At 37.5% G+C, this 16,990-nt stretch overlaps 1 protein-coding gene across 1 annotated transcript in view; it reads left to right on the top strand.

Moving 5' to 3' along the window:
• Positions 1 to 612: 612 nt before the first annotated feature.
• The window catches only part of LOC134222566 (paired box protein Pax-3-B-like), a 50,940-nt gene continuing 34,562 nt past the window's right edge, over positions 613 to 16,990 (top strand). Inside the window, exon 1 of the mRNA XM_062701726.1 lies at positions 613 to 985. The gene's annotated coding sequence lies outside the window, so the exon portion shown is untranslated. The remainder of the gene's footprint in view (positions 986 to 16,990) is intronic.

The raw sequence follows: 16,990 nt of genomic DNA on the forward strand, positions 1-16,990 counted from the left end.
AAGCTTTAATCGTAGTTTTTGGGAAGGATCCGTAAAGTGTTGTGTTCTAGCTGTTTCGTTGATTTTTCTAAAATTTCTATTGCTTTTTTAATATTTCCATTTAAAAGCATCTCACAACAGTCTACAACTCCAGAACCTCATAGATAAGCACATTTGAACCATGTTTTGTTTCCAATCTATCAAAGTTCAGTAAGGCACAGCCAAATTTGTCGTAATCAACCATCGAACCTACATCCAAAGAGAAACAAGCGTCCCTCTCCCAATCCGGCATCGAATCGAACAAACGAATGAGCGTAGGTACCTTCCGGCCCGCGGCTTAATCGAGGTGCCTTCAACTTCCACACACACACGCGATCGATCAAACTGAATCTCCCGGCTTTTCGCCGTCATCGTCGACCCTCCTGCTGTGGGGTGGTGTCCAACCGAAGAGACCACGCCGTGACTGCTGCCGTGCACACAACAAATAAGGGGATTTCTGATTCCAACCCACCAGCAGCAGGCAGGCAGGCAGCGCTCGCTCGCTCATTGTCGACGAATTCAACGCGGCGCTCTTCGGCGAGGCAGTTCTTTTCTCTCTCTAGCAGCTCTTTCGTTCACGGTTTGCCAACCGGGCCGAGCCCGACGATTGATGGCGCGCTGCTTTATTGCACAGATCCGTTGCAACCCATCGTTTGCCGTCGCCTGCGTCGTCGCTTTCGAATCAACGGGCGCACTGCCAGCATCACCAAAGGCCAACACGCGGACGCGAGAGCTGGATTAAAATTATGCTTTTTGTTTTGCTCCCGATGTAGTTCCGTGGAAAGAGTTTCGGCAAACGGACGACAGCCACGACGACGACGACGCAGCAGCAAACGACGACGGTAGCGTGCGCCGTCGCGAATTTTTCGATAGTTGATCGCGATCGCGTGATTTTGGCAGTACTGCATTGCGCAGGATACGGGTCCTGGCCGCGCGTGTGGAGGGATTCGAGCCCCCTAAGGAACAGGTGCGCGTGGTTTGTGGAAGAAAAGCCGTCGCGAATGTGTAAAGGCTGATTCGCTGAGCGACGATCGGCTGGACACTGGAAGATGCTGCGGCCAGCTAAGCACGCGAGAAGCTCTAATGAATGCGTTCGCGACAATTAAGCTTAAATATAGTGCCGATGGATAGGAATGGTGTTGTTTATGTTAATTAAATTAATTCGATCGGTGAAAACGTATTATTTTGCTGGCGCCTGCAGTTTTATAGTTTTGTGGGCTTAGTTGGAAGAAACGAGATTGCGGCAAAGTCGGAAGAAGAACACCCATCATAAAAGTGTGTGGTTAGTGTTGTTTGATGATAGAAGTTATCCCATTTCGAATGAATCAATTGTCATACTGGTGCTTTCTGTTGAGAAAACGTATAAAAACGTGATGTACGTTTTATGATGCAGTCAATAACATCAAAACTACATATTTAGTGTATTTAGGCATTATTTGGATATTACCAACATAAACGTAGACATTGTTTACGTTTTTAATCAACAATTAAATAAGAAAAGAATAAATAGAAATCAACACAAATAGAAGTGTGGTAAGTTATCTTGGGTTAAGAAATAAACTTCTGTGATTGACATACTTTTCATATTTGAGGTTCAAACTAGCGTAAAAATGACAGAGTTTTATCTAGTTTAGTTCGAGTAAATAGGCGGTCATATATATCGTTGATGTTGGTTGATGTAGATTCAATAATTTAAAACACGAGCCAAATGACAAGCGTTGAAATACAGAACTGCTAAATTGAAAACACAAATTGAATAAATTATCTGCAACAAGCTGTGTGAAATTTAAAATATGTACGTACCCTTACAATATACAGTTATTTATGTTCGTCATGGATAGTTGCCTACTTAGTAGTTTGGTTACGGCAGCGCCATCATGGCCATGGTGTGGCAAGACAATTTCGGAAATCCCTGAGATTTTTCACCTCTTGTTGGATTCCGAAAGGGCTTTTGACCGTCGGCGTCGACTTTTGGGAGGAAGGTCTACTGATCACGTCCCAAAAATTTATTCGTAAGTCATATTTTTTGATTGAAATGAGCCCGAGTTCTAAATGTTAAGAATGGAGACAACTTTTCAACTCAGTGTTCTAAGAGCAATTCCACAGTTATTAATTGGAAGCTTTTCTATTCCCGCCAATTGCATGAGTATGTATCTAGTGTGGCAAATATAATGGATACACTATGCCCAGGGAATCGAGAATGTTTCCTACCTGAAAGCATCCTGAACCGGACCGAGAATCGAACTCGCCATCTCCGGAATGGCAATCCTACGCCTTTACCCGCAAGGCTAACTGGAGCCTCCAAAAACTGTTAATTGGGCTGAAACTTTCGTATACATTTTTTATCGGATTATTGATCATCATTCTAGCCACGTGTCCGGTCTACTAAAGTGGTTCTATTCGCTTGATATGAACGATGAACGGTTCCTCTTATAGCTGATATCATTTTAAGTTCATTCGCCTTCTCGATGTACTATACTCTATTTGCACTCTGTGTGGCAGTGCAGCATTTGCCACTTAATATATTGGTCAATATTCATTGGCTTTGGAACCATTGAAGTAGGCCTGATACCAATGATCGGATAAACAATAATCGAAGCAGTCGTTGCGCGTGGATGTCATTCACATGTGCTGCGCCATCGAAGGTAAAAGGTTTTCCTGGAGACACCCGCTTGTATATTAACGGAACAAAGTCCACACACTCCACCATAGATAGAAGGTACACGCCTCATAATTGTTCAAACACTGTAATACTGTTTACCGTAATCTGTAATACAGTCAAACCTCCATGAGTCGATGTTCAATGACTCGATACCGACTCATGGAAGCAAATTGTGCCATATTAAAAAATATTTTCTGGGTTACTGTGATGATCCCTCAGACCTGGTAGCGAATCACTTTTTAGTGACTTGGTCACTATTTTGAGTCAACTTACTAAAAAGTCACTATTTGCATCCAAAAGTCACTAAAGTCACTATTTGTCAGAAAATGGTCACTAAAGTCACTATTTTTGCATTGCCTGTGGTAAAAAAGTTCAAAATAAAAATCATTTGTACCTATTATGATCAACCGAATCAAATGTGTAAACGGGCTTGGTGGTCATATGGCTACCACTTCGGCTTCTTCCATTTTTTGCTTCCGGTTCGATATGAGCGAAAAAGCTCGTTTCTGGCATCCAATTTAGATATACCACCCTTTCTTTACTACCACATTGGCAGCCCGTTAATCAAGACGAACCTATGTCATAAAAACCTTACTCCCAAATTTCAATTAAATTCCGCATGAACTCGTGGTGAGTGCAGAGGTGTTTTCGGCTTGCAGTGGGCGAGTGACTGCGTGATCAATTCATAACCATCCCCGATAGACCGTGAGGACGTTGCCAGCGCCGTTGTAGACCATTTAAAATACAAGAGCTCTCGGACTGCAGTGCATATTGATGTTGAAGAGCAAATCCCATATGGAATCATGGGTTCCCTGTGCAATTGCGATTGTTCTGCGGGGTCATCATGCTCATGATCAACCAAATAAAATGTGAATCTGGTAGCAATATTTAAATTTGGGAAATATGCACCCAAAAAGTTCCAAGTGTGTTGTGAAAATCGTTAGGTTATTTCCGATTCACCGCAAGTAAAAAGTACATACCCTCCGGTGAAAAAGATAGTGAACAGCTTCAGTTTCATCACATGCCAATGATGTTTGATGTTTCTCAACGTCAGAGAGAATAATGAGCGATAAGGGCGTCGATGACAGAAAGTAGGGTAAAATACCCAATAGTGGACCCCCTAGTAGCGGAGTTTTGTTCTTCCTCTCATAAGGAGTAGAAATGTTCAACATAATAATTCTGCTTGATATCTAATAACAAGCTCTGCATCTCCTCTTCACGATACATACATAAAACGCTCAAATACACGACGTTATTCGTTGAAATTAACATTTTAAAGTCCGAATCAATTCACCCTATAGTAGACCCCCTGGGGGTCCATAATAGGAAATTGCTTCCCTATAGTAGACACTTCATTTGATTTTCATGTTTCGTTTCGGGACGTTCTTCTTCCCTATTGTAGACCCCCCAAAATATTCTTATAATGGACACTCTTGTGTTTATTTTTTGTAACCCTACCCTACATGATTGTTAAATCCGTTTATGATTGTTACGAATATCATCCTCAATATCCAACTCCGTGGTAATTATGAGAGTGTCGCAGTCACTGGCCTCCTCCATCCTCTCTCTTTTTACGATGAAGATGGGCGTGACCAGTACTACTTTTGTTGTTTTTCTTGATTTTTGATAGCATTCTGCATTAAGATTAAAATAAAACACTAGTTTGCAATCTACGAAAAATGCCGAAACAACAATGCTAACGCGACTTGCAGTTGAAAACTTCATTCAAAAGTCACTATTTGGTCACTTTTTCTGCAATTGAAAGTCACTATTTGGACACTTTTTCGTCATCGTTGGTCACTAAGGTCACTATTTTGAACGACGTTCATCGCTACCAGCCCTGTCCCTTCAAACAGATTTTCAAGGATTTTCTCTTCCACATCTCGATATTTCCATAAGTCGATGGTCCCTTCAGCATCGACTCATGTAGGTTTTACTGTACCACTGTACCACATAGGTTTTTAACTTTTCGCACACCCAACCGGTGATTTTTAGTTTTTCTAACAATTGTGTAAAAAATTACCAAGACCTGTATAAGAACTGGGCATATGCGAAAATGCTAGATTCTCATACAAATATTGTATGAGACCTTACAATTTTGCAAGCTATTCTAACAATACTTGTTTGTGAGCTTAAATTTTTTTTGTACATGAATCTAACACTTTCGCATATGGCCAGTTCTTATACAGGATTTGTTAGGGTCTTAAATAGAATTGTTAGAACAGTCGCTGATTGGGTGCGTATTTTCTTGCGGTAAGATGCGTGGTTACAAATTAAGATTATGCCGTGGGTGGCTTGATTGATACTCGGTCCGGCATAGGAAATGTTCTCGTCTTCCCTGGGCATGACAGAACGAAGTCGAGTCAAGTTTGAGACAAAAAAGACAGCTTTGCTGTTGAGATTGAATTGTAAAACAAAAGAATCAAATTGGGCTTCGAATGACGTTTGGTCGGAAGGGCATTTGATCGAAGAGACATTTGGCCAAATGGATTTTTAGCTGAATGAACATTTAGTCGAACGGACATTTGGTCGAATGGACATTTAGTCGAATGTTGAAAGCAAATTTCTGCCGGTAATAGATAATTTAGTGAAATAGATAACTCGTCAATAGATATTTGGTTGAATTAAAATAAATGATCCTCAAGAGACATGGATGAACTGATTAAAAGAATGTAGTGGACGTGAGGAAGCTTATTCAGCAGATTCAGATTTTTCATCAGAGCAAACGAGAACTTTTGTGAAAAAAAGTTGAAAACCTACAGAAATAGGAAAATAATAAGTACTGATCTACCCACAAATGCATATTTGTCCCATATTAATAGGAAATCCAGCACAGCTGGGACTGATATGCGATCATAGGCAGTGATGGTGAAATACCTCTATTCTATTTTTCGGCACTAGCTCAAATACCAATGATATCAATGTTATTTTATTAAGAAAATTATTTTGAGCTTTTTAGCGGAATGTCTTCACCTGTCATAAGACGAGTTTGTACAATCCCATTTAATTCCACCACTTAATTGTACCTTGACAGATACGTATTTCGACCTCAACAGTAAGGTCGTCTTCAGTGTCTCGCACGTCGTAAGTCGAGTCAAGTACGAGACACTGAAGACGACATTACTGTTGAGGTGAAAATATGTATCTGTCAAGGTACAATTAAGTGGTGGATTTAAATGGGATTGTACAAACTCGTCTTATGACAAGGGAATGTTATTTTGCCAATACTTCACCATAGTCGGCTTTGGAACATTTCGTTGATTGACATTTAGTCGAATACCATTTGGTCAAATGACATTTCGTCGAAAAGACGTTTGGTCGAAGAAACATTTTGGCGAACGGAAAAGGTTTTCTTATTCTTTTCATGTGTACTCTTTCTTCCACTCAATTCATTCATTTATTTAGTTTACATCTAGACAGATAACACAGAATCAACAATTTGACGCGACAACACACGGTTTGAGGCCGCATCTCTCCATTCTCGAATGCGCCCCCTCACTCGCCAAGTTGTTTTGCACCTGGTCTGCCCACCTCGCTCGCTGCGCTCCACGCCGTCTCATACCTGCCGGATCGGAAGCGAACACCATCTTTGCAGGGTTGCTGTCGGGCTTCCACTTCCACTTAATATTTATCCAATAACTAGATCAGTATACAATTCATCTAACCAAACATAATTCGTTGATTATTGACCGGAAATTTTATTTCGACCAAATGGTCATACGACCTAATGTGTTCCGTAATGTCCTTCCTACCAAGTGTCATTTGACGAAACATCATTGGACTAAATATCTTTTGACCAGGTGGTATAGATTCATCGTAGTCGGTTAGAGGGGTTCATTAAAGTCAACATACTGTCAGGAATATTCAACGTTTTCCTATTATTAATTCTTTTTCTGAACCCACCATTCTTTGTACAATGTTGGAGCAACAGTTATGATACTTTTTGAAACACCGCAATATTTTTTTTCATTATTATTGACTTAAGTTCCTTTCTTCCAAATATACATTTGGTGGAACGTCATTCGACTAAATGTATCAAGATTATTCCTTCGAAAATCATCTTTGGACCTAATGATCATTCGATCAAATGTCCTTTCGACCAAACGTCATTCTACTAAATGACATTCGATGAAATGTTTTTCGACGAAATGGTATAGAATCATCAAGTTACGTTGTACTCACATGCCTCACTTCCTATATCGTATCATCGTGTTAGACTCATGTGGTGATATTCAATGGAATCAATGCCATTTCGTCAAAAGACATTTTGTTGAATGACATTTAGTTGAATGACATTTGGTCGAAAAATATATGAAAAAGTCATTAGAAAATAAATATCGAATGTAAATAAAACGTTTGTCATTGACACAGGTGCATGAAGTGTTTGAAGTGTTTCACATTTACTCATTAAAAACTCCGAAAAACATGATAAAATAATGAATTAAATCAACTACTCCTGGCTCGAAATCCGTCCACCGTGGACGTATTTCGAATCAAAGGATCAAAATCCGTACAGCTATTTCTTCACTAAATATTTGAATTGAAACAGTCTGATTGACTAAACTACCACTGTAAATAGTTCGATACGCACCTTGAGAAGCGATCCCTTCCATTTGTATTCCGCTTATCTTATGTAATGATTTGCAATTAGCAATTAAAACATAGTTACTTTTGGTGCGATTATGCTCTACCCGAAAACAAAATGGCGGCACAAACTCCGCGTTTGGTGGGTGGAGATTTGTTTTTGATTTTTGTTGTTTTAAATTCAAAGCCTTTTTTCCAATTCTATGCCCTAGAAGCTTACTGTCAAGTATCTGAACAGGATAAGATTAATTATTCCTACATTAATTACCTTTAACCTCCTTTAATTTATTGATATCTCATGAGGTGGACGGATTTCGGTGCTGTACGGATTTCGGTGCTGTACGGATTTCGGTCCCGCACGGTAGTCGAAATGCGATTAAAGAATGAAAAATTTTCGCGCATTTAATTGAAAGAACATTTGGTCGAACGGACGAATCTGTATCATTTATTCGAAAGACAGTTCGTCGAATTACATTTGGTCGAAAGGACATTACATCGAATAGGCCTGTGGTCAAATGGACATTCAGTCGAAAATAAATTTAAAGTTCATTAGAGACGTTGGACATTACGTCGAATACTAATTATAAACAAAATGATTGATTATGGTGTTTCATTACCCCAAATACTCGTATGTCGCTGTCGCTGGGAAAATTTTTCTATGACTATCCGTGGGTCACTGCATGTAAGAATAATGTAACGAGTTTATTCTAATAGTGGCCCAATAACGATAGGTTCTTTAAAATAATAAATAATAAGAAAACTGTGAGTTTTCCCGACTGAATATAGCTTTTGGCGCACGGTGAAATTTTGCCAAAATAATATTGCTATCATTGCCAAAGTACCGCTACTACAAGTGTTGAACCTTTGTTGGTGATGAAATCAAACATGCACTTCAACATCATGCATAAATTATGATCAATTGAAGCTTGTTGAAGCATAATTTGGCAAAATAATTTGAATAAGTACAGCGCTACTAGCGTTCTAGTATTTATGCTTCTACTGTTAGACGATTTGTGGTACGACTTTTGTGGTAACCTGGTTACGTGGTAACATATTCCATTTATGTAAATCGAAACACGGTTTGCTTCTAACAACGGTCCATCTTGCTTTGTTTTTCTAGCAAATCTAATATTGGTTGAGAAATGGTTCTTAGCTTAATATTCTTAGCGTCTGGTACAAGTTTTGGCATTAAGAATGCAAGGACTTGAGTCATTTCAAATGCCATGAAAACATCTTTGTTTTTTGAGTATGATTGTACCAATCCACTACTTTGAATCCGTTTGTAAAAATATTGGCATAACTAAAAAAAACAACCTTGCGTTCGAATTTAAGAAAACACTGATTGGCCCGCATTTATGGCGGCTTTCTCATGGTCAGTGATGACCACTTCCGGATCGAGTTCGACACTGGTCTGAGCTGCATAATTGTCCAAAAGCAGGAAAGCGTCGGTTAAAACAAAAAATATACCATAGGGAGAAATCTGGCTGATTCTTTTGTACTGTTGGATGCCATTTGACGAAAGTACATTTGACGGAAACCTTGCGGAGTTGTAGCAAAAGTTCCATCCAACATCCAAAGCTTGGATGAAGCTAAGCGATTTACATTGTCTGTAATTTTTTAACATAAATAACATTTCCTCAAAAATAACTGTTATGACTTTAGTACCTGCAGTAGAGAACATCAATATTACTCCGCCTTCGGTGAGTTTTTGTTCAACTGTAAACGGGGACCCATTTTAAGATTTTTTGAAACATTCGTCAATTTCTTCAAAATCTTTCGGCGTTTCAGGAGCTTTAGAATATGTCTAAATTTGTTCGCAGTTTTCTCGACAGAAGACCTCTGCGCCGCAAATTTGAAATCATACTCTGAACCTATTGATTTGAAATAATTAGTTGATACTTTACCATAGATTGTTGAGGAAAAACAAACCGCTAACGGCGTATTCCTGCCACAAACGCTGACAGACGTTTATGGTTTTCTCTCGATCGTTTTTTCAACTGCTAATCTATAGCGCAGACAATAATTTTGCAACAAGTTCGGTACAAACATGGTCAAGTAATGTTTTAAGTATTATAACACTTTTGAAGACCATAACATACTCTTCAAGAGCGTTATAAAACCAAAAGGTTACTAGGGAATGTATTTTACAGGTGTCTATATTATGTTTCTGCTCTGTTGTGACTCGCGAAATAAGTGTCGCTCCACACCGATATTAAATATTCAAACTGCGTTCACTGATAATAAATATTCAATAGTAGACGTCATCTACCTACATAAAGAATAAAAATGTATGTTTTGGGTTCAATATCTACTTTCTACCAACATTTACCTTCATGTTTAAGTTGCAAGCGTAACCGTTCAATAATAGCTCCGGACGTCCTCGTATAAATTTAGTAATTTCATAATCTTCATATTCTCCATCGCGTTCACCGCCACGGTTTGCGATTTGCATTCTGTGGCTTTACTTGGTCCTCCCATGTTGCGGTCTCTCCCAGCTTAATCTTTTCGGCTATAACACCTGTGAATACTGTACCAGAATCGTTCATCAGGTCTTCAGAAACTTCTGTTTCTTCGCGGGAAAAATCTTCATTAGATTCCGTGGTCGTTTCTTCTCCTGCTGGATAATATTCCTCACGTCCACTAAACCCCTCCAACAAAGATGGCAAGAAACAACAAGATAACCGAGTTCAAAACTTTTCATACATCTCACCGGAGACACTGAAATCAATGAAAGTGCTTCCATCTATTGCACAAAAACTCAAGCATTAATGCTATTTTGAAGGTTTTTGTTTAACGTGTATAGAGAATGTAAATATAAAAAAAGAACACAAACTTCAGTTACACGGCTACACCATCTGTGTTTTTTATTTCTGCAACGAGATTGATTCGTGACTTCTGTTTAGATATATTTTTCTGATAGCTCCTTACTTTTTTCTTTAAAACTCTGTTTTCCTTCTCCACAATAACATACAAGTCGCTCCATAGATTTAATAACCCGTTCTATTTCAATGCGTAATCATGACGATGGACCAAATAATTATCGCGAGCTTTCCTTGTATTTTCGTTAATTAGGTGTGTTTCCTGATCGATGTCAACATTTCCCAATTCAACTTCTCCAGCAACATCAATTCCGTTATCCTAATATACGTGGCCTGAATCCAACGAAGTTGCTTCTTATTCATCAATATATATTTCCATCGGAGTTGATATTAATGCTGCAGGATTGACTGGGAAAACTGATGGAGCTACGAAATGCCTTAAGCTAAAATGGATTTAATAGCTGGACTTTGTTATCATTGAGATTTATTTCTGTAATTTGTAAAAGCAGAGTTGGCGAAATGCATCGAGCAGATTTGACTGCTCTTATTGATACCCGGGTTTTGACAAAGCTTGGTCCATCCTTAAACATAATTTATCATACCCACTTCATTAAATGAAAGTAGGATTGGTAAACATCTTGCCAGTTCACTTTTAAAGAAACTGTTTATGGCCATCGCCTTGTACGAGTTGTTTGCATGGTGCAATGGCCCAGCTGTTATTGTTTTATTTTATTGACATTTCTTCAAAAGATGATCGATTAAAATTAACAGTGTACTAGTTCGGTTTTTGTTCACTTGGGGCGCTTATCGTGTCTCCGTAAAATCATAGAAGTCGGGTATCTTGTTGCTTCTTGCCATCTTTGCCTCCAAGCAGTTCATCCATACACCTTCCGTGCTACTCTAATCCTAAACGAACTCCATCATGTCCATCGCTTTGAGTAGTATAATTATTACCAAAAAAAGCCAATAAATTAATTTTGATAAAGTCAAAGTGATCAAAGCCTTCCTAATTTTAGGGTTGTTTTGGTGAAGTATGAAAATTATTGTTTATAAAAATGTCAACTTTATACAACTCTCGAAGATAAAAATTTTTTTTTTCGGAAACCTCACCCCCCCCCCCCAGGCCAATTTTCTGGCTACGCCACTGGGTATTAAAACAGATTTTGGTGCTAAAATAACTCCATACGACTTGGGGCATACAACAATTAAAACTTTGAGCAAAGGTGCTTAATAAGAATGAATTCTAAAAAAAGCATCCTTATTGAGTCATTATTTGCATTGTTATAATTTTCAGTAGAGCATCAATTTGTAGGATAAGAAATCCTATAACGAAAATCAGGTTTTTCTTTATTTCTTAAAATACTTTACCTCCCTGCTTACGATGGCGATTTTATTGATCGTTGTGTCACTGCACTGCCTAGTCACTGATATACTTACTTTTTTTCCTGTTTAACGAGACTTTACCCAACAGAGGATATTCGTCTCTCACAGACATACTTAAAAGTTGGATCATTCTTGATTCGAATAGGTTCGATGCGATTCCGACCATCAACCACCCCACCCCAAAGTTCGACTTTTTTTGTGAACTCATGAAAAAATCCGTTTCTGGTGGATTTATATAATTTGATGGAAAATGTTTTTACTGCTTTATTAATATACGACCATAGGTTAAGTGAGTTTACAGAAATCATAAAGAAAATAACCAAGTAGCACGCGAAACATCTTCCAAAAAGCACTTTGTTTTCACTCAGTTTGCTGGCATTGACAAGTAAGGGTATGCGATAATACACTTTTTCTTGGCGAAACGAAACGAAATTTAAAATGTCTATGTTGATTCGAAACGAAGCGAAACGAAATATAGATTTATTTTCGATACCACGGAACTATACGAAATCCAAGTCTATTTAATTCGAAATTTTTCAAAACCAACCGAATTTTTTTTTTCCGCGTAATTTTCGTTAAATTGCTTACGATTAAAGTTAAATTTTTGGAAGTCAAATAAGGCCGTTGCAAATACAGTAATATCCCGATTTTATCACCCCCCTGGTGAATTTTGGAGTGATAAAACAGGGTATTAGCATTAGCATTAGCATTTAGCAGTTCGCACAAATTCGTAGGTGGTACAAGCCAAGACTATTGTATGAGAGTAGCATCACTTTCATCCGTTACCACAGATATTGATTTGGGACTAATCACTAACTCTTAGATGCAAGCAATGCACTCTCCAATAGTCGAGATCTGTCCTGGCCACGTCCTTGCGAATGCTGAGGAAGGGGAAGGATGGTTTGTTGGACACCTACTTGAGAAAGATGCAGAGAACTCTACGACCTCTCATAGGTGCCACGGGAGGTTTTTGGGATTGCGTGGAAGGTTATAACAGTAGGAATCGTTTTGGTACAACGTGAAACACAGAAAGAACTAAGATAGAAATACAAAGTAGGAAAGGGACGAGCCTAGAATTGAACCCACGACCTCTTGCTTATAAGGCAGAAGCGGTAGCCACTAGACCACCGCCCTAGCAGCACACATGTTCCATATTGGTTACTGCAACTCATATGTGACCGGATTCAGTCACTATCAAGTTGCGGCAACCATTTTTGTCTGACTTGTGCTGCTCGGGCGAGCTCGTCTGGAGTGATAAAACAGGGTATGTGACAAAATTGAGAAAAAAAATATTTCCAATTTTTTAATTCATTTAAGAAATATGAATCATTTTATGCCTTGGGAAGGCCAAATGCGTGAACGGTACCTGTTATTTCTTTTCGAATGTGCTTACAAAATATTTCCCAGGTACTCAGAAGTCGTTCGTAATAAACTACAGGCGGTGAAAGTTATTTCATGAAAATCAATGTTGCTTGTGGTATCATTTACGACAATAAAAAGAATGATAAAAATTTTTGGGGTGACAAAATCGATTCGAAAACGTGATAAAATCAGGTCGAAAACGTGATAAAATCGGGGAGTGACAAAATCGGGTCAACACTGTATTTAATTTAAATTATGTCCTACTGGTCTCCGAGATGTTCAGGGTTGGAGGAGCGGGGGATAACAAAAAATAAATAAAGTGATTAAAAATCAAAAAACTCCTCAGATTTGTTGAAGAATGTTTTCAAAATCCTCAAAATTACCCGAATTTTTTTTTGTTCCCCCCTCTTGGGCAAAAAAAATCCGAGAGGGGGGGGGGGTGTTGGACATAAATGTTTTTAATATTTATATTGTCCTAACTGTTATGCAAAAAATAGATTTTTAGTAACAGAAGAAGCATGTTATGGAAGCGGTTTGAAAAGAAATTTATCGTGAGGCGTATGCCCCCGAAGCACATGACGAGCACATTACGGATATAATTCTGTTAAAACCCTTATTTCACCTTAAAATAATTGATTATGCTTAAGTATGCTAAAGATGAGCAAAATGAATCCGCAATACAATCAGCACGAGCTATCCCAGGCTCGATAGGTAATTCGATAATCGACTGATCCACTTCAGAGGTTGCTAACCATCAAAAATTTGTATATCTCGAGCTTATGAACATAAGGGGGAAACTGCGGTCATCGATTTCTCTTTGTCGATGATTTCTTTTTAACATTGCAGCGAATTTAGACAATTTGCCATAGATTTTAGAGTTAGAGGGGGTAAAGAATGGTTGCATCTTGCTTCAGAAGCAACAATCATGGTTGTAGCTTTGAATTTTTTGCGTTATAAGCGAAAAAAAAATCTATGAAGATAAATCGATCAATGCAGTTACGCTTCTATGAAACTTTGCGCGAGATATGATTTGTCACGATTTGTCATGTTTTCAAAGCCCTATTTTCCGTGATGTACTATAAAGTAAGTCGACTTTTTCAATTAAAGCTCAAGAAAAGTTGGACAATGAGAAGAATTTCTGCTTTCTGAATGATTTACCACCGGCTTTGTGTCGTCTGTCTCTTTTCGTCCTTCGAAAAACTGTTATTGCAGTAGTGCAACACTGAGAAATACCATAAACACTGATTCAAAAAATACGGATGTGTGTAGTGGTTTGTTGTCAATCTTTGTTCCCCCTTAAGTGCAAGAAACAGTATGAGCTGAACCTGAAGGCAATCATGAGTCTTTACTTTCAGCATTTCTACTAATCTTTCAATTCGTTCTCGACTTTGACAAGTGCGATACCAAAGATCTAGAAATAGACACGACTCTGCAATGCTACAACATTTTTTCAAATAGTCAAATAATATTTCAACAAATTTCAAACCTTCTTAAGGACTGTAAGTATATTTAGTTGATTCGCTGAATATTTACTGTTATATCACAGATAAATTTCTGAAGCATCTTCAATCTGCTAGAAATTTTTTTCTTAGGGCCTTCTTCATGCTCGCCTTACTCTTGAACGGTACTTGCTCATATGCTTAAACCTGGTTCAAGGCCTAAGTGGAGATGAAGGCCTTTAGCAACAAAGAGGCGCCTAGAAAAGACTTCATCAATGACGCTAGGAATCCAGGACTTTGCCTGCTAGACAAAGTTATCAGAATAACTAATTCTTATTACTAACTTTTACACTCTAAGCCTGACGTACTAAAAGTTGCGTTAAATGCGACGCATTTTCGTTAAAAATAGGATAACCTCAAAAAATTAAGTAAAAGATGCTTTTCGTTTTTGTTGAACATTTCCAACAAAACACTGAAGACGTTTTCTAGAAGAAATAGGCATATAGGCAGCAGAATTTAAAAACAGACTCTGATTTTTTCAGCGGAGTAGCCGAAATTTTGAAGTAGTTTAGAAATTCCGCGGAATTCCGTTGAATTTCGTTTAAATCTAGTTTTTGATGGAGAAATTTATGCAAATTAACGAAACGAAACGAAATCGAGAAATCAGATTTCGCCATGCTCAAATTCCGCGAAATTCCGCGGAATTTCGTTTCGAACCACCTAAAACGATTTTTTTTCGAAATACCGCATATGCTTATTAACAAGACATCATAGCACAAAAGAGTTGCATGAAAATATCAAAAATGTTAGAAATGTGAACGTTTTATTAACAAGATATACCTTTTTCATTGGAAATTTAACGCACTTTCATAAAATTGGGTAGATAAAAACATAAAAAAATATATGTATATGCAAAATTTCAGAGAAATAAAAAAATACAAAAATGAATCGACTTTAGATTTTACGAGAATTGCTCTTCATTGCTTTGATTTTGATAGAATTGACATGGGAGCTATGAAATGAAGTGTCGATGTACGAAGAGTCATTGGTTCGATTCCCATCGAAGGAAAGTGGTTGCCTCCAAAAAATTTTTCAAATAAAAATCATTAACATAATGTACATATTTACATCGGAGTTTTTCAAAAAAAATGTAATAAAAAAACAATTTGCAGACTATCGCACATCACCAAAGCTTTTTTTTCAGTTTGTTTATTTGGTAGGCTCAGATTTCGCGAAAACAACTTTACGGAGCCAGAACCATTGAATATAAAATTACCACAAATGCATATTTTTATTTTTTTTTTGTTTTTTTTTTCAACTAATTTTAACCCTATAATGCCCAAGACCGCCTTTAGACGGGGTATTTTGATATTTTTTTGTTATTTTAAATTGATCAGATTTTGATGTTGATCAGTAATGTAAACTTCAATTTTCAAAGTCCAACTCAGTTATAAAAAAAAATATTGAAAAATGAGTTATATTTTGTTTCTCCGTGTTTTCGCTCGTATACATTTGAATAGTGAAATATTTGTAGTTTATCATTTTTCTACAACTAATTTTATTCAAAAGAAGGTTATAATGATGAATGTTACACTCTAAAATATTTAACCAACTCGTTACACGGAAAATAAAAAAAAATACTTCTGAAAATTAAAAAAATTGCAAGAAGTCAGCATTGAACATGAATTTTCAAACTCTAAATATGTTGAAAAATAGAAATAATCTCTAGATTCTCTGAATCTAGCCTATGATAGTTAAGATTTTTCTTCTGGTTGAATTGAATCATGTAGGAATCACATTTTTTGTAACTTAAACTAAACTTAACCTAATTTATACCAAGGGCACAAGGGTACAATAGTTTTTGCGACGGTTTTCGTTTCGTCTAAATTTGGGAATTATTCTCTTGGGCATTATTAGAAATTCTATGAAGTTCATTGGTACTATACCACGGAGGCAACTTCAGAATCATTTTCAAAAATTTATTTTGATTCCTCTGGGGAGCCTTCTTTCTGGAATTGCAGCAACTAGTCCATATTGGCACATCATACAACATGGCTGGTCTAAAAATTTGATTGTAAATCAAACATTTGTTCTTAAGACAAAGTTTTGATTTTCTGTTTATAAGTGGATATAGACCCTTATTACATTTGTTACATTTGGCTTGAATGCCTTCAATGTAATTTAAAAAAGTTAATTTGTGATCTAGCAAAAGTTCTAAATATTTAGCTTCGCTAGACCAATTCATTGGAACTCCATTCTTAGTGACAATATGTCTGCTAGAACGTTTCAAATTATAAGCTCTCGGCTTATGTGGGAAAATTATAAGCTGAGTTTTGGAAGCAATCGGGGAAATTTTCCATTTTTGGAAGTAAGTGGAGAAAATATCCAAACTTTTTTACAATCTACTACAAATGACACGAAGGCTTCGCCTTTTGGCGGAAAGGCCTGTGTCATCTGCAAACAAAGATTGTTGACATCCTACTGGTAAATCAGGTAAGTCAGAAGTAAAAATGTTATGCAATATGGGCCCCAGTATGCTGCCTTGGGGAACACCAGCTCTATCAGATTAGGAATTCTTATAGTTCACCGGCAGTGCCAATACTGATAGGTTGAATAAGATTCTTCATCTGTCTTTAAAAGGCTCAACAAGGACATGATCAGGACTGAACACGACTGCTGTCTTACTTTTATGAGATGAAATACTTTCAAAACTTGTGGTGGCG

The sequence above is a fragment of the Armigeres subalbatus genome, chromosome 3 (assembly GCF_024139115.2).
Source record: "Armigeres subalbatus isolate Guangzhou_Male chromosome 3, GZ_Asu_2, whole genome shotgun sequence".
Taxonomy (NCBI): Eukaryota; Metazoa; Arthropoda; class Insecta; order Diptera; family Culicidae; genus Armigeres; species Armigeres subalbatus.